Below are 27,152 nucleotides of genomic sequence, written 5' to 3'. Positions count from 1 at the left end.
TAAGCTTTCTGAAACTTAATTTTTTTTTTTTTTAAAGAGATGGTTCTGAGTTTTGGTAGGAGAGAAGAAAACCTTTCGCAGAGTCAGGGGCCATAGGTCTTGGTACTAGGTCTGCCTCAAAATTGCTATCTGACCTTTGAATGATTCACTTAACCTCTCTGGAGATGGATTTCTTCTTCTGTAAAATGGAGACTCACAATTAGAAAGGTTGCACTCAAGATCGAGGGAATATTTGCAAAACATGAAGCTTCGTCAGCTGTAAAAATGTTGTAATTACTATTGTCATAGGTCTGAGGTTATCTTAGATCAGGGCATCTCGAATTATCTGTGATGGATCAGTCACTTTTATTTTCTAATCTATTATGTTCTGATGTTTTTTATATAATATAAAGAGACTTGGCTAGAAAAACACAATGGAAAAAAAAAATACAAGTCCCAGTTTAAATTTGTTTTTAGAGCTAAAAGAGAAAATATTTCTCAAACTGCTATAAATGTTTATAAACACTCCTAGTTTCTATGCGTAGGTGATCATGGGCCATTGCTGGTGGCTATGTAGGTGGCCTTTAAGGAGTCTTCAGTTTTATTATTGTGACCAATGAATATGATCAGAGAAGTGTATTTTATATAATAATATTTTCTGTTCCTGGTTCAATGGTTGTTAGATTTTCCTTTATGCATATATATATTCAAGAGGCTAATTATTTTGATGATAAAATTCATTTAAAAAAAGGTCAAGTAAATTGAACAACAGAAAAAAGAGAAAAAAACACTATGGATTGGAAAACAAAATAAAACAAAACATGTAAAATCTTAAAAGAAAATTTGCTCCTTAAATTTTTATTCATATGCACAGCACCGACAATGCTGGATTCTTTTACTTATGACTGGGGAATGTCCTTAAGCACACACATTTACCCTCTTCTCCTTAGCATCTTCTCCAGGCTTCTGTTACTCTTGTGCTTCCTTCCAGCCAAGGAGAAAGGTAACGGCAAATCAGTGGGGAAAAGTGACTGGAATTAGCCTTCGCAAACAAATGGAAACGCTTGCAGCCACTCTACAGGGCTTGTTAGAGATGTTCTGAGGAAGAGTCTGAATGACAAATCAGATGACTTGTCCAGCTTCGTGACCTCATGCCAAGCGCCCGGACTGAGGCTGATGTACACTTGAAAACTGAGACACGAATCATGGTAGCTTCTCCACTGCAAACACGAGTGTGGCAAATACGGAGTGATTCTGCAAATCGCAACTGTGTCAGCCCTGTGACAGGTAAGGGAGAGTTTTGGTGTATTAAAGCATTCATGGTTTTGATGGCAGCTTAAGGAAATAGTCTCCCACCATTTCTCTGCCTGTGCCCAGCCCTGGAGCAAGCAGAGTTGGAAATATGTTGGATTATTATTATTATTATTATTATTTTTGGCCTGGCTGTCCATTGGTACTCTTTGATCCTTCTCCCTGGAATGTTCTCACCTTAACCACCAGGGAAATCCTTATTCATTCCTCAAATGTCATCTCTCTTCCAAGGCCTGGCTCCATTCCACCAGGCGGAGCATGGAGGGCACCCGTCTCCACGATGCCTAGCAGCTCAATAAACCTCAGCCTCCCCTCCCCATCTCAATAGAGACGTATGTGTCTATTGTATGTGTCTATTGTATGCTTACCGAGCAAGTGGGGGCTGCTTGTGCATCTTTCAAGAAACTGAGAGCTTCTGTGGCAAGGATTGTTCCCTTCATAAATGTTCCTGAATAAAACATTTCATTCATTCTTTTATTCATACTCCCCGTTCAGCAAGCTAATATAAAAATTGGAGACCAGGTTTGATTTTCAGTGCATGAGCCCTGTCACCCTTTCCCCCCATTTAAATAGTTTGGGGCACTTTTTCTCAAAGTGTTAGTTACAGACCATCTACAGCAAAACCACCCGGCGTGCTTGTTGAACCCGAGTTCCACATCCGGCCTATCGAATACCAATCTTGTGCTGTGCTATTCTCAGTCATGTCTGACTCTTTGAGACTCCATGGACTGTAGTCCACCAGGCTCCTCTATTCATGGAATCTTCCAGGCAAGAATACTGGAGTGGGTTGCCATTTCCTACTCCGGGGGATCTTCCCAATCGAGGGACTGAACCCGCGTCTCCTGCATTGGCAGGCAGATTCTTCACCACTGTGCCACCTGGGAAGCCCATATCCGATCTTAGTTTAGCGTTATCTTCACTTCCACTTCTGCACTTCTCAGCTTATTCCGTGAGAGAGAGAAAAGACAAATGATTGCATCATCGAGCTCTTCAGGGGTTCTTGCGCACCCTAAACTTTGATGGGCACCCCTTTCTCTGGGATATTGTTAATAAGCATTGACCCACTGGCCCTGGTAGTGCGGGCCTTGCTCAGAGGACAGCTGCCTGTGTCCGTGGCCTCTGGGCATAGCGATGGAGCCAGGGCCTGATGCTAAACTCAGAGCATCAACCGAGCAGCCTGATGACCAGTGCCTGGAACCCACGGCCAGAAAGGTCAATTCTGGTTCACCTATAAGGGCTTCCCTTGTGGCTCAGCTGGTAAAGAATCTACCTGCAATGCGGGAGACCCTGATTCAATTCCTGGGTCGGGAAGATCCGCTGGAGAAGGGAAAGGCTATCCACTCCAGTATTCTTGGGCTTCCCTTGTGGCTCTGCTGGTAAAGAATCTGCCTGCAATGTGGAAGACTCTGGGTTCGATCCCTGGGTTGGGAAGATCCCCTGGAGAAGGGAACGATACTCATGCCAGTGTTCTGGCCTGGAGAATGCCATGGACTATATAGTCCATGGGGTCGCAAAGAGTTGGACATGACTGAGCGACTTTCACTTCACTTATAAGGAACAGCTTTTGTCTTCACACGTGTTTAATTCTCCTTCTCAGTATATCCAAATACTCTTGTCTCTTTAGAAAGAAACCCCAGGGTTAGGACAATTCGATGATTAAAAAAAGTGAAAAAGGACGTGCCTTGGGATTGTCAAGAAGTGCCTGTGTCAGTCTAGCATGGTTTTTACTTCTACTTTACTGATAATCCACACTCCCCAGCCTTGATCAGTGAAGTCAGAGTGAAAAGGAGCAAGAGTTCTTAGAAGACTGGTTATGAAAGGTTCTCACTTATGCCTATGAGGAAAAGGGAAAAAGATTTCTAGGCTTGGTGCAACTTTTTTCTCTTTCTTTTCTTCTTGCTCTCCTAGCTTTTTGTCACCTCAGTGGGACAAGTGAATATAAAGGAAAAATCTACACACACACACACACACACACACAAATCTTTAGAAGCTTTGAGCATAATAAATGTTAAATCTTTGGGATAAGGAAAATAGAGTCCTTCTATAATGCTCTGCAAAATGTATTACAGGAATGTAAAAAGGAAAATAGAAAATTCACATTAAAGTCACTTACTCTATCTACCAAATTTGAATCAGAGACAAAAACCAGACAGTCAAAAATATTTATATTCCAAGGGTTAGTGATGTGTTGGATAGCAGGATGTGAAAAAGTGAATATTTTAATTGTTTACCTCATAAGAGATGTAGAAATATTTGTGAAATATTATTTAATGTATTTTCTTGGACTTTAAAACAGAAAAAGGACCAGTTCTGAATAGTGGTCCCTTCAACACAGAGTCACTCAGAAAATGTGAAAGAATTGCTCATGGCACAGATACTTAGAATAATTTAAAGCAGAGACTTATAAATGATGGGAAAGTAAAAAAAGTTCCAGTGCACATAAAAAACAATTGGAGAGAATTTTCTCAAATACATTTTATGACCAAGAAAATCATGCTTACAAAAGCCAAGCTGACTAAACAACACAGTAATTCAAGAAAACACAAAATGTAATTTAAAAATTCGAATAGAGCCAAACAGCATTATGCTATTACTCATTTCAGAGTTACAGATGGATGTCTAGGAATGCAGTGAAAAGAAGGGTTGGAAATTCAAGATAGGAGAACCATTGTTCCATTCATTAACTCAGAATCAGACTATTAACTCAGCATCTACCCTGCTCCAGACAATGTTCAAGGCACCGGATGTAGCAGGGAGAAGACAGGAAAACCAAAACCAAAACCAGAACCCTCCCCGTTACAAGGTTATGTGCTAATAGGGGTAGACAACCAGCACAAAAACAACAGAATATTTCAAATAACAAAAACGCTGTGAAGAAAATAATACCAACAACAGAAACAGAATTAAAGAGAGCGGTCGGAAATGGGGTAAAAACTGTTCGCTGGAGGGATCGGATAAAGCTGCCTGAAGGGGTTGACTTGAGTGCAGAGGTCTGAATGGCGTGAAGGTGTGAGCCACGCAGTTATCTGGAGAGAAGTTCGGGCAAAGGGAACCTCAAGTGTTAGGATCAAGAGAGGACTGAGGAAGGGGTATTTGTTTTATTTATTTATAATTAAATCTATTTATTTTAGTTGAAGAATAATTCTTTACGATATTCTGTTGGCTTCTGCCAAACATCAGCATGAATCAGCCACAGGGGTACCTGTGTCCCCTCCACCTTGAACCTCTGCCCACTCCCTCCCCATCCCGCCCCTCTAGGCTGTTCCAGAGCCCGGTTTGAGTTCCCGGAGTCAGACAGCAAATTCTCGTTGGCTTTCTGTTTCACCTATGGTAATGCATGTTTCCATGTTACTCTCTGCATACGCCCCACCCTCCCCTCCCTCCCTCCGCCTGGTGTCAGTGAGTAATGCATGTTTCCATGTTACTCTCTGCATACGCCCCATCCTCCCCTCCCTCCCTCCGCCTGGTGTCAGTGAGTTTGTTCTCTATGCCTGTGTATCCACTGCTGCCCTGCAAACAGGTTCATCAGCACCGTCTTTCTAAATTCCATATATACGCGTTAATACATGATATTTGCTTTTCTGACTTACTTCACTGTACAATAAGCTCTAGGTTCATCCACCTTGTTAGAACTGACTCAAATGCACTCCTTTTTATGGCTGAGTAATATTCCATTGTATATATGTACCACTGCTTCTTTATCCATTCGTCTGCTGATGGACATCTAGGTTTCTTCCATGTTCTAACTATTGTAACTAGTGCTGCGATGGACACTGGGGTACGTGTGTTTTTTTTTTTTTTTTCAATTTTGGTTTCCTCAGGGTATATGCCTAGTAGCAGGATTGCTGGGTCATATGGTGGTTTTATTCCTAGCTTTTTAAGGAATCTCCATACCATCTTCCATAGTGGCTGTATCAATTTACATTCCCACCAGCAGTGCAAGAGGATTCCCTTTTCTCCACACCCTCTCCAGCATTTATTGTTTGTAGATTTTTTGTTGATGGCCATTCTGACTGGTGTGAGGTATATCTCATTGTAGTTTTGATTTGCATTTCTCTAATGATGAGCCATGTTGAACATCTTTTCATGTGTTTATTAGCCATCTGTATGCGAAGGATGAGGTGTTTTAGGAACAGACGCTAGGATGGCTGGAGCTTGGAGACTGGAGTGAAGAGATAAGGAAATGAAGAAAAAAGAGTCCTAAACCACTTGATTCTCTTGTACTCAGTAGCCTTGTGAAATTGTCCTAAACAAGGTAAAACTACTGGTGGGGGTTCTGGAAAAATGACTCTTTTCCTCATTAAAAGTGACTGACTCCACGGCATGCAGCACGTTCACTCTCTGCAGTTTCTCTCCCTTCTTGCTTGCAGTGCAGACACGATGCCTGGAGCTGGAGCAGCCGTTTTGTAACAATGACAAAGTCGCATGTTAAGGACGGTGGAGGGAGGAGCCAGATGGCAGAGCAGGTTCCTCAAGGACTGTGCTGAGCAGCTCTATCTGCCCTGCACTGCCAACCTCTAGACTTTTTGTTGCATCAGAAAAAAAAAATACACCTCTTACTTGGTTAAGGGTAAAGTGCTTATTACAACTCTTGCTGGTTTAGGTGTTACAGTGTTTAAGTCATTGTAGTTGGGATTCTAATTCATGTAGCTAAAAGTGTAAGTGGTCAGAGCCAGAACATGTTGGGTTTATTTGCCACAGTAAATATTTTTGCATTTTATAGTCATTGCACCAGGAAGCCTCTAGAAGGTTTTAAGAAAAAGAGTGATATAATTTAGGAAGCATCACTAAGAACAACCTAGTGGAGGTGATGGATTCCAGTGCAGCTATTTCAAATCCTGAAAGATGATGCTGTGAAAGTGCTGCACTCAATATGCCAGCAAATTTGGAAAACTCAGCAGTGGCCACAGGACTGGAAAAGGTCAGTTTTCATTCTAATCCCAAAGAAAGGCAATGCCAAAGAATGCTCAAAGCACTGCACAACTGCACTCATCTCACACGCTAGTAAAGTAATGCTCAAAATTCTCCAAACCAGGCTTCAACAGTACATGAACTGTGAACTTCCAGATGTTCAAGCTGATTTTAGAAAAGGCAGAGAAGCCAGAGATCAAATTGCCATCTGCTGGATCATGGAAAAAGCAAGAGAGTTCCAGAAAAATATCTGCTTTATTGACTATGCCAAAGCCTTTGACTGTGTGGATCACAATAAACTGTGGAAAATTCTGAAAGAGATGGGAATACCAGACCACCTGACCTGCGTCCTGAGAAATCTGTATGCAGGTCAGGAAGCAACAGTTAGAACTGGACATGGAACAACAGACTGGTTCCAAATAGGAAAAGGAGTATGTCAAGGCTGTATATTGTCACCCTGCTTATTTAACTTCTATGCAGAGTACATCATGAGAAACGCTAGACTGGAAGAAACACAAGCTGGAATCAAGATTGCTGGGAGAAATATCAATCACCTCAGATACACAGATGACACCACCCTTTTGGCAGAAAGTGAAGAACTAAAGAGTCTCTTGATGAAAGTGAAAGAGGAGAGTGAAAAAGTTGGCTTAAAACTCAACATTCAGAAAAAGAAAATCATGGCATGTGGTCCTATTACTTCATGGCAAATAGATGGGGAAACAGTGGAAACAGTGACAGATTATTTCTTGGGCTTCAAAATCACTGCAGATGGTGACTGCAGCCATGAAATTAAAAGATGCTAGCTTCTTGGAAGAAAAGTTATGACCAACCTAGACAGCATATTAAAAAGCAGAGACATTACTTTGCCAACAAAGGTCTGTCTAGTCAAAGCTATGGTTTTTCCAGTAGTCATGTATGTATGTGAGAGCTGGACTATAAATAGAAAGCTGAGCCCTGAAGAACTGATGCTTCTGAACTGTGGTGTTGGAGAAGATGCTTGAGAGTCCCTTGGACTGCAAGGAGATCCAACCAGTCCATCCTAAAGGAAATCAGTCCTGAATATTCACTGGAAGGACTGATGCTGAAGCTGAAACTCCAATACTTTGGCCACCTGATGCGAAGAGTTGACTCATTGGAAAAGACCCTGATGCTGGGAAGGATTGAAGGCAGGAGGAGAAGGGGACGACAGAGGATGAGATGGTTGGATGGCATCACCGACTTGGTGGACATGAGTTTGAGCAAACTCCGGGAGTTGGTGATGGACAGGGAGGCCTGGCGTGCTGCAGTCCATGGGGTCGCAAAGAGTCGGACACAAATGAGTGACTGAACTGAACTGACCTGAAGTAAAAGAGTGATATAATTTATTTATAGTTTATTCCTGGAGAGTATTTTATCTGCTGTGTATAAATGAGATAGCAGCAAGGCAAGATGGAAGCAGAGGGCACAGTTAGCAGGCTGTAATAAGGGGCCTTCCCTGGTGACGCAGCCGACGCAGGGGACATGGGCTCCATCCCTGGTCCAGGAAGGTTCCACAGGCTGCAGGGCAGCTAAAGCTGTGTGCCGTAAAGCTACTGAAGCTACTGGAGCTCATGCGCTCTAGAGCCCGTGCTCTGCAAGGAGAGAAGCCACTGTGTTAGAAGACCCCCCACAGCAGCAGCGAGCTGCCCCCACTGAGAAATCCCGCGTACAGAGAAGACCCGGTGCAACCAAGAATAAATAAATACTTCTTTTTTAAAAAAGAGGGCTGTAGTAAGAGATGATGTTGCCTCTTCCATTTGTTTTATGGCAAGTATTTTGGTATAGTTCCACCTCCCCAAATTAGTTGCTGTAATAGTAGTATCAGCAGGGGCATTTGACAGCCTCCTACGTGTCTGGGAATTTAGGTCTGGAGGCTCCTCTCTGTAGCATGTGCTTCAAGGACTTGTCAGCAGAGCCAGGACACTTGCGTCTGTTCAGCTTGCAGATGTTTAAATGACGAGAGTTAATTAGTGGTTATGTACTCTGTCTCCCTGCCTGATCTAGCTTATCCCCACCATTGTAAATCTACTTTTTTTTTTCTCTCTCTTTTTTGGTTTCCTTTGCTAGGGATCATTAAAACATTAGCCAGAGCTGTCAGCCAAACTAATGGAAGGCCACCTGCCTTAAGGTTCGCCCTAATGAAAAACAAGGAACTTAGAAAATTGATCAAATTGGGTTCCTTAATTGCCTGTGAATTGCTTAGGAATGAAGATAAGGACCAAAATAAAATGATAACATATATTAATCCCACAAATTATGGATTAGAAAGTTTTTCATAGGCTGAAGAGGAAAATAAGTATTTTCTGAAGAGTAATATATTCCTGATTTTAATATTATTATCAAAGGTCAATAGAAGTAAGATTTGTTGAAGTAACATTTCACTTATAAATACCTAATTACAAATATCTGATTTCAAGGTTCAGAAAAAATAACCTACATGAGAAAAACATGAAAAAATCAGCAGAAGACATAAGTAGAATAGTAGTGTATAGTGTTTAAAATGTCTTAAAAGTGGAAAGTGGATGGTATACACTTGCTAAACATTGTAGAGATCGTAAGAAATAAATGACAATTCCAAAAAGAATTTATTTTAACCCTAGTTATTACATTTTCAGGGAATATGAGAAGCTTTAACTATTTCCTGCTAAACGATGTCCAGCATCACACAATTTTAAAGCTGGAGAACTCTTGGGTTTAAGTCTGTGTAGACCCTGAGGGGTCAGCTCACTCCTTATTCCTGCCCGAGTCACCCCTGGGGATAAACAGCACTTCCTGAATGGATGAAGAGACGAGGGCAGGGATCAGGCAGCCCCGGGCCAAGGTTCCAGGGATGCTTGGAGGCGGAAGTAGACTGGGTCCCTCTCTCCAGGTTTCAGTCCAGTGGTGTCCTTTCATCTCTTTCTTTCAGTCTTACATCATGAGCCTTATCTGATTTTTAGTTGCATTAATTTTTCGTCTGATTTTTGTTCAGATTTATTCATATTTCTGTAGGTAAAAATCCATGAAACAGACTTCCAAATAAGTATTTGCTTTGTCTTGCGTTTAAGTGAGTTTGGCTGCATCGTCTTCATTGTTAAGCACCTGCACTTGCTTTTGTCTTTCCTTTCTTAAAAAATAAGGGTTCGTGTTCCATGGTTCAGCATAGTACAAGGATTTTGTTGGCTCAGTTGCCATAGGTGAATGGCAAGGAATAGTTCATGACCATTAGAGCTGTAGGTTTCCTCCAAATTAGCACTTTCACAAATAAAGTGACATATGTTGAAAAACTTTCCCAAGTAAGATTGCTACATATTGTCTTTCCTCTTACTGGAATCTTAAAATGGAGCTTCAGGTCACTGTGAGCTTTTCCTGTACAAGGCAGACTTTTGTGAACAACTGGAGTCCTTCTATAACAATAAGGAAGATACTATATCCAAATTTTGTAACCTCATTTATTCTGCTCATATTTTTCTAGTGTATACACAAATTTTATTTCCATTTGTATTGTGTTTTCTTCTTTTTCTGAAACAAACAAGCAAAAGAACTGCTAAAAGCAGTAAGATGATTTGAACTTAAGTAAGATAATTGGTTGTTTCTCATTTGGGCTTCCCCGATAGCTCAGTTGGTAAAGAATCCGCCTGCAATGCAGAAGACCCTGGTTCAATCCCTGAGTTGGGAAGATTCTATGCAGAAGAGAAAGGCTACCCACTCCAGTATTCTTGGGCTTCCCCTGTGGCTCAGCTTGTAAAGAATCTGCCTGCAATGTGGGAGACCTGGGTTTGATCCCTGGGTTGGGCCCTGGAGAAGGGAATGGCTACCCACTCCAGTATTCTGGCCTGGAAGATTCCATGGACTGTATAGTTCATGGGGTTGCAAAGGGTCGGACATGACTGAGTGACTTTCACTTTCACTTTCTTTCATGACAGCCTCATGAATTCAATGGAATGATGTAGTCTGAAATGGCATAAAATTGAGTCAACACATTAACAGATTTTTGAAAACAGCATAGTCAATCCAAGGGATGTTCTCCAGCGACAGGGCAAGGGTCTGGGATGTGATCTCTTGTGGGCAGAGTTCTCTCTTTCCAGAGTGAGACTTGAGTCCCAGTTAATGCTGGTGCCTCAGCATAATTTTTACAGCATTCCATTCACTCTGAAAAGTGTCCTGGTTTCGAAGAGAAATTATATAGTCACTCTAGTTATAGACAACATTTTGATCAACAATTAATAAGAAACAGGAAGTACTTTAAAAATGTGCAGGTGACTCAAACCTAAGATAGGATACCTCAAAAGATGTCAGAATTAAAAAACTGAGTATCTTGATAAGCTAGACGGATGGGATAAAAACAGAAGAGATAAAATGTATTAGAGTTCAAGGAGGGGAAGGGGATTGCCTTTAGGTCTGTAAAAGTAATTGTCTAAGTACAGTATGAAGGAGTCATAACTTAAAAGCTGTTCATTAAAAGAAAAGGATCTGCGGTTTTAATTAGAGGCTGGCATGCTGCTTGCCAGCAGTGTGGTGGGGCTGATCACACAGCAGGGAAGGTGCCCAGACCTGCATCCCCCAGCGGAGCTGTCTGCACTGACGTTCCAAATCTGTGCTGGCCGGCATGGGAGTTTCTAGCCACATGTGGCTCTTGAGCGCTGGAACTGTGGCTAGTGAGATGGAGGAACTGAAGATTTAATTTTATCTAACTTTCATTGATCCGAGTTTAAAATTGAAGAGCCGCGTGTGGCCGGTGGCTTCTGCACTGGTCAGGACAGATCAAGATCGAGAGGCGTCTCAACGGTCGTCGTGGTTAGAAAACCGGGGACTAGTGGCGAAGGGGTTTTGAGACTTTGTGTGCCTCTGAAATGCAGGTAAGGCTGTCTGTGCCATTGCGGATCTTGTAATGTCCTACTGAAACCAACAGGAGCACAAGGAGAGAGCTCACTAGTGGTGGTGTTGCAAGACAAAGTCCATTTTAAAGGAGCCCAAGGGATGGAGCAGTGAATACCAAGCTACGGATCTGAGGGGGCATTGTGGGAGAGATGGGCTTTGAAAAGAGACAGAGAGACAGAGCTCAGCATTTGGGTGGGAAAAGGCCAGGTCAGGGCAGTGTGAGAGTGGAGAGAGGGTGTGTACCAGTGCGTGCTGTACACGAAGGAGTACTGTAGGAGAAGAGCTGGTTTGGAAGCAGATGGTAGAGAATCTGGAGCTGCTCTGAACACGTTGGGCTTTGTTCTCTAGACAACTGAATGTTGGATGTATCAGGCTGTTCCTTTGTCTGAGGCACCCGTCGTGGAGGTGATTGGAAGTGAGAAAGCCATGGAGTGAAGACCACGGGCACAGATGAGGGTTACCTTAGCGGAGGCCATCTGGAAGAACACCTCTCTATATATTTATTGAGCTGTTGTAACACAAGTGGTGAGAGCTACTCTGGGTAGTGTCAGAGGATTGAACCAGGGTTGCAGTGTATGAAGGCAGATTTTGGGTCAATAAAATGAGTAAATTTCTAACAATGAGAGCTTTTTGTGACTGTCACAGATAACTTGCAAAATGGTGAGTAAGCCTTTGGCCACCAAAGATTATGTGCTGGGATGTCACAGGGAAGAGTTCAGTTGACTTTGATATTTTGCGATCTCAAGGGCTGGTCAAAACCGATTAAGGGAGGAGTTACAGCTGCTAAGTGTTAATTATGCCAAATAAGAATATTAAACATTTTCCTCTACCCAGTCATCTAAAGTTATCACTATTTAAGGCAAGAAAGGGCATCGTAACACTTCCTGCCCCCCCCCCCCAATAAGAAGGACATAATTTTAAAGTAAACAATGGCTCATTCTCAAGAAAAGACAGTGTTTAGCCTGATTTCACCCCCTACCCATCTCCTCACAGAGCACTATGTGTCTCTGAGAACGTCTACCTCCCTCTGCTCCTCTGTAGCCTGGCTAATGCTAGTAAGCAATGATATTTAAGTTGAAATAATAATTAGTGTTTGTTTAACTCTGAGAGGCAGCTAATGTGGTCCAGCAGTAAGGTAATCACTATTTCTTAAATTTAGATTGGGAAAATCATTATTATTGAAACAGTATTATATGAGGCCCCAGGAATTTGACAGAACAGTTACAGAAATGAAATGGTGGTCCAAGTACCGAATGGTGTCATAATTAGTACAACAAGCATCACTTATAAAGCCTCCAAAATAGTCAAAAGAGAGGCATGCCAGCCACAATTACTTATCATAGAGGGCAAAACTATCCATTTCCTAATTATCATAATCGTGACGCCGCATGGATGCGCATTTGATCATAGCACTTTTGCCATCTGTGATCTGAGGGCTCCACGCGCATCCCCAGGGACCACAGTTCCTGATACAGATAATCAAGAATTCCTTTTATGCTCCTCTCAACACTGCCACAGCTCGGACTGAAATTAGCATCTTTTACAATGAAATACCAGTTGCTGTCACAAACAGACTTGACAGCTGGAGAGAGAGGCCTGTTTATTCCAGTTATTCTTCGCGTCTTCGGTTCATTGTGGTTTATTAAGATGGGTACTGTAAGTTCCTGAATGAGGAGACGCTGATTTTTTGCACAGTGATTATCATTTGAATAAAAGCATTGAGAAGCTGTTGTCAGATGGGACTGGGGGGATGTGATAAAGGTCAAAGATAGAAAACATCACCCTAATAAGCATCTGATTGAAACTATAACCACTTAATTTTCTCAAAATATGTCTTTTTCAGATGACTTTTTCTCACTCTCATGGTTTGAAACATTCAAACCATTTTGAGAGAAACTTGGTAACTACATTGAACACAAACCATGTTACAGGAACTACGCTAGAAGCTTCTACTTGCTATCTCATGACACAGGTGGTCATTGCCTCAATCTAGTGACGTAGGTAATAGGGATGTAAAGAAAGTCGTCGAGTTACTTGGCCAAAGCCACACAACTTGTGCGCGCAGATTCAGGCATTCCAGAACTGCTGCGTTTTCAGACTACCCCATACCACCTAAAAAATCATTTAAAAAAATTCAATTTGCAGTTTCTTTTAAAAATTATTTTATCTGGAGCATGGTTAACAATATTGTGTTAGTTTCAGGTGACAACAAAGTCATTCAATTATACGTGTGCATGTAGCTGTTACTCTGGAAATTCTTTCCCCACTTAGGCTATTACAGAATGTTGAGTAGTGTTCCCTGCGCTATACAGCAGGTCCTTGGTGGTAATTATTTTAAATATAGAAATGTGTACATGTCGATCCTAAAACTCTGATCCACAGCCCCAGCCCTTCCCCTGTGGTAACCGTAAGTTCATTCTTTTAAGCCTGTGAGTCTGTTTATGCTGTGTAAATAAGTTCATTTGTATCATTATTTAGATTCTGCATGTAAGCAGTATCATATAAAATTTGTCTTTTCTGCCCGACTTAGTTCACTAGGTGTCATAGTCTCCAGGTCCTTCTGTGCCGCGGCAACAGCGGTATTTCACTTGTCGTTTCAGTGGCCGGGTGACACTCCACCGTGTGTGTGCACCTCCTCTGCCCGCGCGCCTGTCGGATGCGCAGGCGGCTCCCACGTCCCGGCTGCTGTGAGCACGGGGAGCAGGCCCCCTTCTGAACCACGCTTTTCACGGATACACGCCCGGGAGTGGGGTTGCTAGGCCGCACGGTAGCTCTGTTTGTAGCTCCTTAAGGAACCTCCATGCTGTCCTCCACAGCGGCTGCACCAATTACATTCCCACCAACCGTGGAGGAGGGTATCCTTTTCTCCACACCCTCTCCAGAATTTACTGTTTGTAGATTTTTTAAATGATGGCCATTCTAACTGGTATGAAGTGATATCTCATTGTAGGTTTTGAGGTGATATCTCAGTTAGCAACATTGAATATCTTTTTATGTGTCTCTTGGCCATCTGTATGTCTTTGGAGAAATGTCTATTTAGGTCTTCTGCCCATTTTTTGATTGGGTTGTTTGTTTTCTTGGGATTGAGCTTCATGAACTGTTTGTGAATTTTGGAGATCAATCCCTTGTCAGCTGCATCATTTGCAAATATTTTCTTCCCTCCTGTGGGTTGCTTTTTTGTTTATAGTTTTCTTTGCTGTGCAAAAGCTTTTAAGTTTAATTAGGTCCCATTTGTTGATTTTTGTTTTTATTTCCGTTACTCTAGGAGATGGCTCAGAACAAATATTGCTGTGATTTATGTCAAAGAGTGTCCTGCTTTTGTTTTCCTCTGTTTTATATTATCCAGTCTTACACTTAGATCTTTGTCCATTTTGATTTTATCTTTGTGTATGATGTCAAAGAATGTTCTCATTTCATTTTTCTTACTTGTAACTGTCCAGTTTTCCCAGCACCATTTATCTTTGAATTATGAAAGTATGATAACACATTTACAGGAGACTTGGAAAATACAGAACAAAGTTACATATAGTTCCACTGTATATTACAGTTATTTTTTTAAATAGATAAATTAAAATTTTTAATTGCTGTTTCAATAGCAAACTGTCAAAAATTAATAGAATGACTAGACAGAAAAGTAGAAGGGTATAGCAGGCCTGAAAAGCACTGTCAGCCAATTCAATGTAATTAAGGTTTATACAATTTTCACACAACAGCAGGATAAAAGTACTATTCAGGCTCCCATAGACTGTACACCAGGAGACACGGCAGCGTATCCGGGGACGTACGACAAGGCCAGCGCCGTTTCCTGAGGAGGCCGCCTCCCCTCTGGTGTGCAGCCTCGCCTCCTCTGTCACAGGTCACTGGTCACAGGTGCATGGGCTCACGTCTAGGTTTCCATCCTCCTCCACTGATCTCCGTTACTGTTTCTGTGCCAGCACCGTACTGTTATGATGACTGCAGCCTTGGAGTCAAGTATTAAGTCAGGGAGCCTGCTTCCTCCAGCCCCGATTCTCTTTCTCAAGATTGTTATGGCTACTTGGGGTCTTTTGTGTCTCCATTCAAATTTTAAGATTTTTGTTGTTGTTGTTCTAGTTCTGTGAAAAATGCCATTGGTAATTCCACCAGAATTGCATTAAACCTGTAGATTGCCTCAGACAGTATAGTCATTTTGACCATAATCCTTCAAAACCAGAGAAAAGGGACTTCCCTGGCAGTCCAGTGGTTAGGACTCAGTTCAGTTCAGTCGCTCAGTCCTGTCCGACTCTTTGTGACCCCACGAACTGCAGCACACCAGGCCTCCCTGTCCATCACCAGCTACTGGAGCTTACTCAGACTCATGTCCATTGAGTCAGTGATGCCATCCAACCTTCTCATCCTCTGTCGTCCCCTTCTCCTCCTGCCCTCAATCTTGCCCAGCATTAGGGTCTTTTCAAATGAGGCAGTTCTTCGCATCAGGTGGCCAAAGTATTGGAGTTTCAGCTTCAACATCAGTCCTTCCAGTGAACACCCAGGACTGATCTCCTTTAGGATGGACTGGTTGGATCTCCTTGCAGTCCAAGGGACTCTCAAGAGTCTTCTCCAGCACCACAGTTCAAAAGCATCAATTCTTTGATGCTTAGCTTTCTTTATAGTCCAACTCTCACATTCATACATGACTACTGGAAAAACCATAGCTTTGACTAGATGGACTTTTGTTGGCAAAGTAATGTCTCTGCTTTTGAATATGCTATCTAGGTTGGTCATAACTTTCCTGCCAAGGAGTAAGCGTCTTTTAATTTCATGGCTGCAGTCACCATCTGCAGTGATTTTGGAACCAAAAATAGTCTTTGTCACTGTTTATACTGTTTCCCCATCTATTTCCCATGAAGTGATGGAACCGGATGCCATGATCTTCGTTTTCTGAATGTTGAGTTTTAAGCCAACTTTTTCACTCTCCTCTTTCACTTTCATCAAGAGGCTCTTTAGTTTTTCTTTGCTTTCTGCCATAAGGGTGGTGTCATCTGCGTATCTGAGGTTATTGATATTTCTCCTGGCAATCTTGATTCCAGCTTGTGCTTCATCCAGCCCAGCGTTTCTCATGATGTACTCTGCATATAAGTTAAATAAGCAGGGTGACAACATACAGCTTTGACGTACTCCTTTCCCGATTTGGAACCAGTCTGTTGTTCCATGTCCAGTTCTAACTGTTACTTTTTGACCTGCATACAGATTTCTCAGGAGGCAGGTGGTTAGGACTACGTGCTTCCAGTTCAGGATGTGTGGGCTCTATCCCTGGTCAGGGAACTAAGATCCTACGTATTGTGTCGTGTAGCGACAAAAGAAAAAGAAAAATATACTACAAACAAAGAAAATTAAAGGTCAATATCACCAGTGAACATGGACACAAAAATTTTCAACAAAATACTAGCAAACCAAATCCAGCAGTGTATCCTATACCATGGTCAAGTAGGATTTATCCAAGGGATACAAGAATTTTTCAATATCGGCAAGTCAATCAGTGTGATACACCATATCAACAAACTGAAAAATAGAAACCATATGATTATTTCAATAGATACAGAAAAGGCTTTTGACAAAATTCAACACCATCTATGACAAAAAGACTCTCCAGAAAGTGGGCATAGAGGAAACCTACCTCAACATAAACAAGCCCATATAAGACAAACCTATAGGTGACATCATGCTCAATGTGAAAAGCTGAAAGCATTTCCTCTGAGATCAGGAACAGGATGAAGAATGTCCACTGTCACCACTTTGGTTCAACATAGTTTTGGAAGTCCTAGCCATGGCAGAGGAGAACAAAAGGAAATAAAAGGAATCCAAATTGGAAAATAAATAAAACTGTCATTGTTTGCAGATGACATGATACCATACACAGAAAATCCTGTGTATAGTAGAGAGAGAGAGAGAGAGAGAGAGAGAGGACTCTACATTTCCCTACCTTCTTCTGATAATATTTGCAGTTAGCATTTAATGTTGTTTTCTATGTTATTAGGGAAGGTGCAAATACTTTATATATATAATTGAATATTATTGCTTTGAGATTGGCATTATTACTCCCAGTTTTCAAATGAGTGAACTTGCTCAGAGAGATGAAATAACTTGTCCAGGAATTTAAGAAACGTGCCCACAGAGAGGGTCAGGAACAGTGAGATTCCAATGTCTACTGGCTACTCTCCCAGCTGATGCTGCGGAGCTTACCGTGCGGTGGGCAGAGGGACACTCATGTCCAGAGTGTGGGCCGTGCTCTGCTCTGTGGTTCTCAGCATACGATCCTGGAACCAGCAGTGTCAGTTGTTCTGAAATTGTGACTCCTGAGACAGTGCACTTAACAATCACATAGCACTGTTAGGTTCTGTCTTCTGCGATTCACCAAGGAGTTGGCATTTCAAGTTGCAGCTAATGCAGAATTATTGACAATCATCTCCTGCTCTCCCACCCTTATTACCCATTCCTCATGCCACTGAAGAATTGATGCTTTTAAACTGTGGTGTTGAAGAAGACTCTTGGGAGTCCCTTGGACAGCAAGGAGATCAAACCAGTCAATCCTAAAGGAAATCAATCCTGAATATTCATTGGAAGGACTGATGCTGAAGCTGAAGCTCCAATACTTTGGCCATGTGATGCAAGCAGCTGACTCATTTGAAAAGACCCTGGTGCTGGGAAAGATTGAGGGCAGGAGGAGAAGGGGACGACAGAGGATGAGATGGTTTGATGGCATCTCTAACTCAGTGGACATGAATTTGAGCAAACTCCGGGAGAGAGTCAAGGACAGAGGAGCCGGGCATGCTGCAGCTCATGGGATTGCAAAGAGTCGGACATGAATGAGTGACTGAACAAGTGCCACGGAATCGAGGAGCTCAGCCAAGCACCAAAGAAAGGGTTGTGAGCTATGTCAGAGACTGACCAGAGGCTAATGAGTCCCATTTCCTCTTACTAGACTCAAAAAGAGTGCATTTCCCAGTCTCTCTTGCTGTTAGCTTTGGATCATGGGGCAGAGTTCCGGCCAAAAAGGGCAGCTGAAAGTGGCCTCACCATTTTCATTACTCACTATAAAACATTCTGAAAGTACCCCTCCTCCCCCACCACTTTCTGTCTTTGCTTCTCTAATGACTTTGTGCAGAAATTTCTGTTCCCTAGGTAAGGTGGGGCCACAAGCTGGAAGCAGCCTTACTTTCTGAATCACTGCTTGGAGAAAAAGCACTCAGAAGGTCCACCTGACTTGAAATTGAACTGTGATGTGAGGAATAAATAGACAATCACCGTGTTAAACCACTGACATCTGGCATTTTTGTTACAGCAGCTAGCAGATATTACCCTGAATACTGCTTACAGCAACGCCTTGAGCCCTCACAGTGCACCTTTCTTTTCCCAAAGCACAGCAAGCTTCAGCCATTCGCTTGTCATCTCCACAGCTACCTTGACATGTCAACTTGAGACCCCGGGACTCCAGGTCTATAACCCAGGGGACTATTGAAGGGAGTACAGTCTTGATAGAAAGTTGAGTGCTCTGCTATGAAGATAATGGAGGCATGGAGAACACCAACACCATGGAGAACAATTTTAAGCTAGAAATTTAGACAAAAATGACAAGGGATGGAACATAAAGCAGTAGAATGGAGAGAAAAACCTAGATTCTTTAGATACTTTGTGAGACTTGACAGCAGTAGACATTACTAAGTAACTTAAAATTCGAAGGCCAGGCAATCAGTGCAGAGACACGTGGGCTGGGGCGGTGGGAGGTTGGGGAGGGGTGGAGGAGCACCGCACGGCTCCTGCACTGGCAGGAACACTGGCACGGGGTCCTGGAACTGGTCTCAGGTCAGTCAGCTACTGTGTGACCACTGAGAAAGCTGCTTAAACTAAGTTCAAACAACATTCAGGGATTTCTTAATGCTTGAGTCAACCTAAATGGGACAAAACATGAACAAGCTTTATAAGTTAAAACGCTGCTTTTATGGATAGAACGTGTATGTCTGCCTCAAATTCATACCTTGAAACCCTAACTGCCCAGTGTGGCTATATTTGGAATAAAGAAGTAATTAGGTTACATGAAATCGTAAGGATGGGGCCCCAATCCCACAGGATTAGTGTCCTTATAAGAAGAGACTTAGATCTCTCCTCTCCTCTTCTCTCCTCTCCTCCCCTCCCCACCTCTCCTTCTCTCTCTCTGTCCTTCCATACATGCACAAAGAGAATTCCAAGGAGGCAAGCCCTCGTTAGACTCCAACTCTGCTGAGCTGGGACTTCCACTTTGCCACGCAGCCTGTGCTATTTGATATGGCAGCCCGAGCTCTCTCATACATGATCTTGGCCTTATTCTCTAGGAATCCGTTTAAATAATCAGCTCCAGTTTGTTTGTGAAGATATAAACCAAAGTACAGCGTCACAAGCTACAACGTGAGAGTGATGAAAACATCCAATTTTGATATTTTCTTTTATCACACACATATGGCTATTTTGGAGTTTAGCACTTTGGTCTTATTTGGGATGTGGCTGCATTTGGTTTTTAGTCTTGGTTTGGAGAGTGATGGCTTGAATGAACAGATTCTAATTCTTGATACAGAACCTGTAGGTACTGAATCTGTAGATAACCATGTAAAACTAATTGTCACTGTACTGTATAGGAGTGAGTCTTTAAAAGCGCATGCTAACAACCATGAAAAGGGCATACTTCTTTACATGGCAAAAATAGAATGGAGTTATTATAGAATCTGTAGGAAACGCTCATTAAGAACTCAAATTTCTTCTAAATTAGCCTGTTTCCTGGATGTCTCAGATTCAAGCATCTCATCCTGGGAAGACATATTCAGAGAATGACTGTGCTTTAGGTTTAACTTGTAAACGAGTATTTCAAACTGCTAATGGTTAATAAATTTCTCCAGCTTTCCTCTGAAAGTGCCTATCTCCAGGACTTAAATCCACCTGCTTATTTTGGATTCGGGTTGGGTTTGCTAGGAGGAGGCAGATGGTGGAAGTCAAACAGAAGATTTTTTAGCTGGTAGGGCACAGAGAACAGATTTGCCAAAATGCCCTCTGGTGCCTGGAATTTAGGAATGGAGACCACGGCTAGCTGTTGGGTAATTCCGACGCTTCTCACAGCCACTCCTAAAGAGCACACGTTTCAGCCTCTGCAGTCTTCAGCCTTCAAGGCACAGCCCCCATGCAGTTTAAAGAGAAAATTCACTTGCACCAGCACATCATAAAGCTATACCTAGATTCCAAGGTGTAAACATAAATGTAATTATTCATATGCATTTTTTAAAGGCTGGGAAATTTCCTTTCTCCATGCAATTCCGCTTTACAGCTCCTTTCCATGCCTTTCGTGAGTTCCCTTCCTCTAGTGCTGATTGTTCTCTTGTGCCTCTCACCATCGACCTTTGCAGCTCCTCGTTTCCTGGGACGGCAATGACCATCTGGGGTTCCCATCTTTCTGTGCCCGTGCCAGCCAATGAGCTGAGGGGCGTGTGGACTTAGAACATTCACAGCATCGAGCTGGCACAACAGAGTGTTTCAAGGTAGGAAAGAACCAAAAAAAAACGCTTTAGGGCTATCATAAAGCAGCCAGCATTGGTACTGATGAGCCATCACCATTTGGAGCAGGGAACCCTGTGCTGCAGCAAAGGAAAACACACCGTTTCTGTCCTTTGAAGGAGCTATGACTCATTTGAAGGAGGGAAAATATTCACCTGAGACAGCCACCATTGTTGGCAAAAACAGCGTCAAATATACTGCAGAAATGAAATTTAGCATAGGGGACAATGACAGAGGCTTGCGGTGAGGCAGAAAATCTATGGCAAACTGTGGTCTCATTCAGGAAGATAAGTTTTGAGTCATCTTCTCAGAAAAGGATCAGACATAGGTCCAAAGAATTGTGGTTTCTTCAAGAAGAGAGGGTGATGAGCAAGGCTGTAGCAGAAACAGTTCCTAAGAGTGGAAGAGGAAGGAAAGTGACTTTTTTTGGCTTGGAAAGCCTGGACTTTCATTTGAACACATTTGCTGAGACCTAAAATGTTCCAGTGGACGAAAGAATATGAAATCAGTTGTAGCCAAGAGAAGGGTTGTTGGCAGATGGTGCCGAAAACATGAATTAGCACGTGTGAAATTAACTCACAGAGACAAAACTCTCTTTACCAAGGAGGGTAACTTACTGCTATAGTCATCAACTAATGAAACTATGCCCTGGAGGGAGGATAAATACTGATAATTGGCTAAAAAAGGAAAACACCATGAATTTGAAGGAAACATTAGCAACATGTCCATCTCAAAGAGGCTTCCCTGGTAGCTCAGTGGTGAAGAGTCTGTCAGTGCAGGAGACTTGGTTCAGTCTCTGGGTGGGGAAGGTCCCCTGGAGAAGGAAATGGCACCCCACGCTGGTGTTCTCACCTGGAGAATCCCATGGACAGAGGAGCCTGGTGGGCTCCAATCCAGGGGATCGCAAAGAGTCAGGCACAACTTAGGGTCAAACAACAACATCAAGCATCTCAAAAGGAAGAAAAAACACAGCCTGTGTTATTTCTCCAAGTCTCTAAAAAGCTCCGCAGGGAGTTTTCCCTCCTAAATGGTGTTGAGAAAACTCCAGATTATCCTGGAGGGAGGCTGTGTGAAGAGAGGGTAGAGAAGAGAGAAGGCATAAAGCGGCTGCTCCAAGGAAGAGCATTATTTCAAGTTTATTGACAGCATCTCATCTCCTTAATTATAGCTTTGTTGACAGCTATTCACTTTGCATGCACAGGATCCTTTCGAAACAATTTGTATTCCAGCTTGCCTTGGAACCAGAGAAATATTTGAGAGAGTCGGTGTTTTGGTTTCTGTGTTTTTCCTAGCGGTAAACAGCCTGGGGTCTGTCAGCCCTGGGTGGTGTCACTGGGGCAGACTCTTCCTGGGTGAACACTCTCAGCACTTCCTCCGATTTCTTGCCCTCATGACTCCTTGAAGGGACTAGGAAGCCAGAGCAGGAATATAGCCAGTGAACCATCCAGTTATCTGGTGTCCTCAGCAGAAAGTAAGCCCAGCCCTGGTCTGTTGAGTGCAGCCCACAAGCTCCCCAGGACAAGTAGAGGGGAGCTGAGCTAAGAAAGGAGGGGGAACACCAGAAGTATCTAGGGGCTTCCCTGGGGGCCCACTGGTTAAGAACCTGCCTTGCAACACAGGGAACAGGGGTTCGATCCCTGGTCAGGGAACTGAGGTCCCACAGGTCTCAGAGCACCTCAGCCCGCGTGCCCCAACTGCTGAAGCCCTGGGACCACAACCAGAGAGTCCGCACCCACAGCAGAAGAGGCCGCCTCACGCAGCAGATCCCGCGTGCCACAAGTCCCGACGCAGCTAACTAACTAGTATTAAACAGGAGAGCAGTGTCTACGCTTGGGCATCTAGACATCACTTAGGAGAGTCCCTTCGTTTTAAACACTGAGTTGCTAGATTCCCAGGCTTACCAATACTCAAGTCAAAGGCCAAGAGCTCTTCCCCAGTCAACCATAAGTGATTTGGAATCATTTACAATTTCACGTAATCCTGACCTTCTGTTCTCTCAATTAGTGTAGCTAATGATCATTGAATTACACTCTGCAATTAACCTCATATGTGCCTAGATTTCCTCTCATGCCAAGCCTCAGAGAGGAATGTACATGTCCAACTTGCATTTTATTTTAGCATTTTTGTGTTTCTTAAAAAACTCTACTTACATTCATAAATAAGGAATACTTGTCAGAAGCTATGCTTTTCAATTTTTTTAAAAAACAATTTTTCTGGGCTCCTTCCATAAATTGTTTATTGTTCAATATGGCTGTGACTTTTCAATGCAGTTGCTTATTTTTGATGTCTTCAATTTGGCTTAAGTATTTCTTTTACCCAGCACCAAATGTATGAAGGTTTTCCTTTTATCTGAAAGATGCAAGAGCTATCTTTGGTATCTCCTGTAGAACATTAGTAGAGGTGAGGTTGGGATGGGAAAGAGAAGGCAACATCTCTAACTTGAAGGCTGCATATTATAATGAAACACACTCCTAGTGGACATTTCCTCTCTAGTCTGTGACACTGTAAGGCCGTGCCTTAGTGGTCACTGGTTTTCTGTACAGTGGTCCTCTGTACATTATTTAATCCTAACCCAGCTATTCATATCCCTTAGCTGGTGACTTCTAAAGGTACAGGACTTAAGGCCATCTACACTTCTCAGAACTGTGAATGAGGGTAGAGATCGAAGCCATATGGCTTTTGACATACTTTGACCCAAGAAGCCTGAAGTCCAGGGTCAGGTTCTGGTAGCAGCATTTGCTTGGTACATTCTTCAGTGCTTGTAGGATGCCTCTTTCCCAGTTCATTCCTAACTTGTTCTGTCCAAATCCCCTGAATAACCTATCCAATCCTACGTTGTGAGCGGCTCACACGTGATGGGAAGCACAGTTTCATGGTTCCATACTGCTTCAGGTTGTAGAGATGCTTCCAATGACTTGTGGTCATTGAGGAGATGCCTTGCTTCTTGATTGACAATACTTCCCACCATGAAGGATATTGAGAACACTTTTTGTATCAGTGTCCCCCTATGGAATCATGTAAAAACCCAGGGGTGGGTACTTGTGAATAAAACACCAGTGTGATAATCTCCACTCCACTTCACAAAGTCATACAAAGGTTCCATAAGCCACAATTTGATAAGGGAGAATGAAACCCTGGTGAGAATACGTTATGTAAGAGACTCAGCAAGGCTGAATTTTAGACATGCGCCTTGGTGGGCTGTGAGCACACTGCACAAAGACTATTTCATTATCAGCAGACGACGTCCGACGTCCTCTTCTGGACGGCAGAAACCGCAGGGTCCAGGGGAGCTTCCTTCCTTTTGATGAAACGGCTGCGCAAAGACATTCTTAGGCGGTTCTTCTTCGTGCCCACCTTTCCAGACAACAGTCAGCTACAGACTTAAAACACTGTTTAGCATCTGCTTTCTAAACTTAGTGCTTAGACCCTAAAAACCCTGTTTTCCCTATTTACTTAAAGTTGATTCAGAGCAATTTACGCTCTTTGAAGGAAGCAACATCATAGATAATAGAAAAAACCAAATAATTTTTAAAATGATGTATTTTAGTTCTCGAAAGGTGTTTTAGGTATTTGCATTTAAATAACCACACGTCTTATACACTAGAAAAAATCATTTCAAACTTAATAGTGTACTCCCATATGCTGAAAGGGTGAGGAGCAGGACAGATTTTGTAACTTGGGACGGACTCAGGCTCAGAGTAGTATGGCTGGGGCTCCTAGCTGTGTGAGGCTGGGGGGGTTACGCCCCTTCTCTGTGCTTCGGTTTCCTCAGTTACAACGTGGTGACGATGCCAGTTCCTGCTTCACGAAGCTCAAGTCAGAAAGCAATGGCATAATGCTGGTGATACGCTTTCCAGAAGGCTTGGCACACAGGAAGTGATTCTTATTCTGTGTGGCACGTGGTAAAGTTCTCCTGCTTATTCTATTCCGTTTACTACAATGACTCTGAATATGTGAATTAGAGAAAATTCAGTGTGCATGCGTGCTAAGTCGCTTCAGTCGTGTCCACTCTGTGTGACCCCGTGGCCTGTAGCCCAACAGGCTCCTCTGTCCATGGGGTTCTCCAGGCAAGAATAGTGGAGTGGGCTGCCATGGCCTCCTCCAGGGGACCTTCCCAACCCAAGTAGAGACCAGGGATGTTGCTAAATGTCCTAAAATGCACCAGACAGCTCCTTTTCACTCCTCTAATAAAGAATTACTTTTGACCTGTGGTGTTGAAGAAGACTCTTGAGAATCCATTGCAAGGAGATCCAACCAGTCCATCCTAAAGGAGATCAGTCCTGGGTGTTCATTGGAAGGACTGACGCTGAAGCTGAAACTCCAATACTGATGCGAAGAACTGACTCGTTGGAAAAGACCCTCATGCTGGGAAAGATTGAGGGCCGGAGGAGAAGGGGATGACAGAGGATGAGATGTCTGGATGGCATCACTGACTTGATGGACGTGAATTTGAGCAAGTTCTTCGACACAGTGAAAGACAGGGAAGGTTGGCGTGCTGCAGTCCATGGCGTGCTTTGTCTGACTCTCACAGACAGTCAGATACGACTGAGCGGCTGAACGACAAATAAAGAGTTAAGAATTATCTGGCTCAACATGTCCTTAGTACCAAGGATAAGAAACCCTGCTGTAGGGAAGACAGTGTAACTGCATGATTAGAACCCCAAACTTGGGAGCCGGAGACACCTGGGTTTGAAATCTGCCTAGGAGACCACATAATCCTGAGCCTCAGATTCTGCATCTGTAAAAGGAAGATGGGAGCTATAGTGGCTTCACAAAGGGATGAATGGGGTCATGCATCTGAAGCCCTCAGCACAGTGTCTGGCACAGGGGCGAGGACTGACTCACGGTGGCTGTTTCCATGGCCCTTCCTGCGTCCTCTCTCAGTGCTGTGCGTTGTAATTGGCCACGTGCACCATGCGAAGGGGAAGTCGCCCAGTCGTGTCCAAGTCTCTGCGGCCCCGTGGGCTATAGCCCGCCAGGCTCCTCTGTCCATGGGATTTTCCGGGCAAGAAGACTGGAGTGGGCTGCCATTCCCTTCTCCAGAGGATCTTCCGGACCCAGTGGTTGAACCCCAGGTCTCCTGCACTGCAGGCAGATTCTTTACCGTCTGAGCTACAAACTCAGCACAGTGTCTGGCACAGGGTCAAGGACTAAATCATGGTGGCTGTCGTCACGGCCCTGTCTACGTTGTCTCCGAGTGCATTTTAATTGACACAGGTGCACTGCACAGATGTATCTAAAGAAATGGACAGCACTTCTATATCATGAAGAAATCTGTTGTTTTTCTGTATTTAAAGAAAGAAGCCTCAGCAATTTGACCTCAAGTACTCACCAGCCCCATGAATCAGATGATCACCTCTGTGCTTAGCTGCCTGAAGTATTCCACTGAGGTGCTGAACTGCCAAATGGATTAATTTTTTAATGACTACTCAAGGATTTTATTTCCAAATACGAGTATGCCTTATATTTTTGGACTGAATAAATGTTCCCAATATTATTGAGAGGAGAACACAGGCTATGGATAAAGGTAGATGCCATTATAATACTTCAAAACCATAAGATTAATGAAGAAGTACTTTGACTGCTAGATACCATTTGCTTAAAATACAATTTGTAGTGAGATTGTGCTCAGTCTCTCAGTCGTGTCTGACTGTTTTCAACCCCATGGACTGTAGCCCACCAGGCTCCTCTGCCCATGGAATTTTCTAGACAAGAATACTGGGGCGAGTTGTTCTTTCCTACTCCAGGGGTTGCAGGGATTGACCCTGTGTTTCTTGTATCTCCTGCATTCTTTATCACGGCACCACCTGGCAAGCCAAGCAGTGAGATTAATGATAGCACAAATCTTATTTCGTATTTATTTATCAGATGAACATCCTCGGGGGTTCTTGCCAGTTTGTGCAAAAAGTATGGCACAGATTTAGAATCTTATTCAATATCCAAAAAAAGCTTACAAGACACATGCTCTCCAGCGTGGCTTCTTCTCTCAATGGTGTAATGATGATGCCTTTGCAATTCATACTTCCGACGAGGCCTTGGATGTAAGGGATCAAGGAATTTGAAAACGAGATATTGAAACCTGCCTTGTTTCTTAACAATACAAGCAAAATGAAGGAAACCTTTGGGTCTGTGTAAGGGTGGGCACAGAAATGGCTGGCATGTTCAGCTGGCTCCCCCCGCCCCCGCCGCCCCCGTCAAAGTTAAAAGGTACTAAGTACGTGATACTGTGCATTCTACATGTCTACTCGAAACACTTGCATGGAAAAGGATCTTAGATGCAAAAACAGTGCTGAGAATCTTTCAAATTAAAAAAAACACATATTTGGTTTCCTTCAGAGATTACATCTAAATGAAACTCCTTCAGCCATTTTCTAATTAAATGTGCTAAATAAAATTACTTCTTGTTGGTTTTTACAAACAGATTATGTTAAGTTCATTGATTATTCATAATATGTGCACATTAACCCCACATTAGGAATTGATAAGGGTTCAAAGTCACTAGCTTTATAAAATGAAAAAAAGGAATAATGAATATGATA

General features: G+C 43.0%; 1 protein-coding gene and 1 long non-coding RNA gene across 2 annotated transcripts in view; one reads left to right on the top strand and one right to left on the bottom strand.

The window, feature by feature from the left end:
* Positions 1–16,996, top strand: part of LOC139179505 (uncharacterized) — a 195,775-nt gene extending 178,779 nt beyond the window's left edge. The window contains exon 5 of the long non-coding RNA XR_011563873.1: positions 971–16,996. This is a non-coding gene — a long non-coding RNA (uncharacterized lncRNA). The remainder of the gene's footprint in view (positions 1–970) is intronic.
* CDH20 (cadherin 20) overlaps positions 1–27,152 on the bottom strand; it is a 213,330-nt gene that overhangs the window by 179,893 nt on the left and 6,285 nt on the right. The gene's annotated exons all lie outside the window — the stretch shown is intronic.

The sequence above is a fragment of the Bos indicus genome, chromosome 24 (genome assembly GCF_029378745.1).
Source record: "Bos indicus isolate NIAB-ARS_2022 breed Sahiwal x Tharparkar chromosome 24, NIAB-ARS_B.indTharparkar_mat_pri_1.0, whole genome shotgun sequence".
In the NCBI taxonomy this organism is placed as follows: Eukaryota; Metazoa; Chordata; class Mammalia; order Artiodactyla; family Bovidae; genus Bos; species Bos indicus.
Note: the sequence above shows the minus strand (reverse complement) of the source record. Positions and strands in the feature narration are given on the sequence as shown.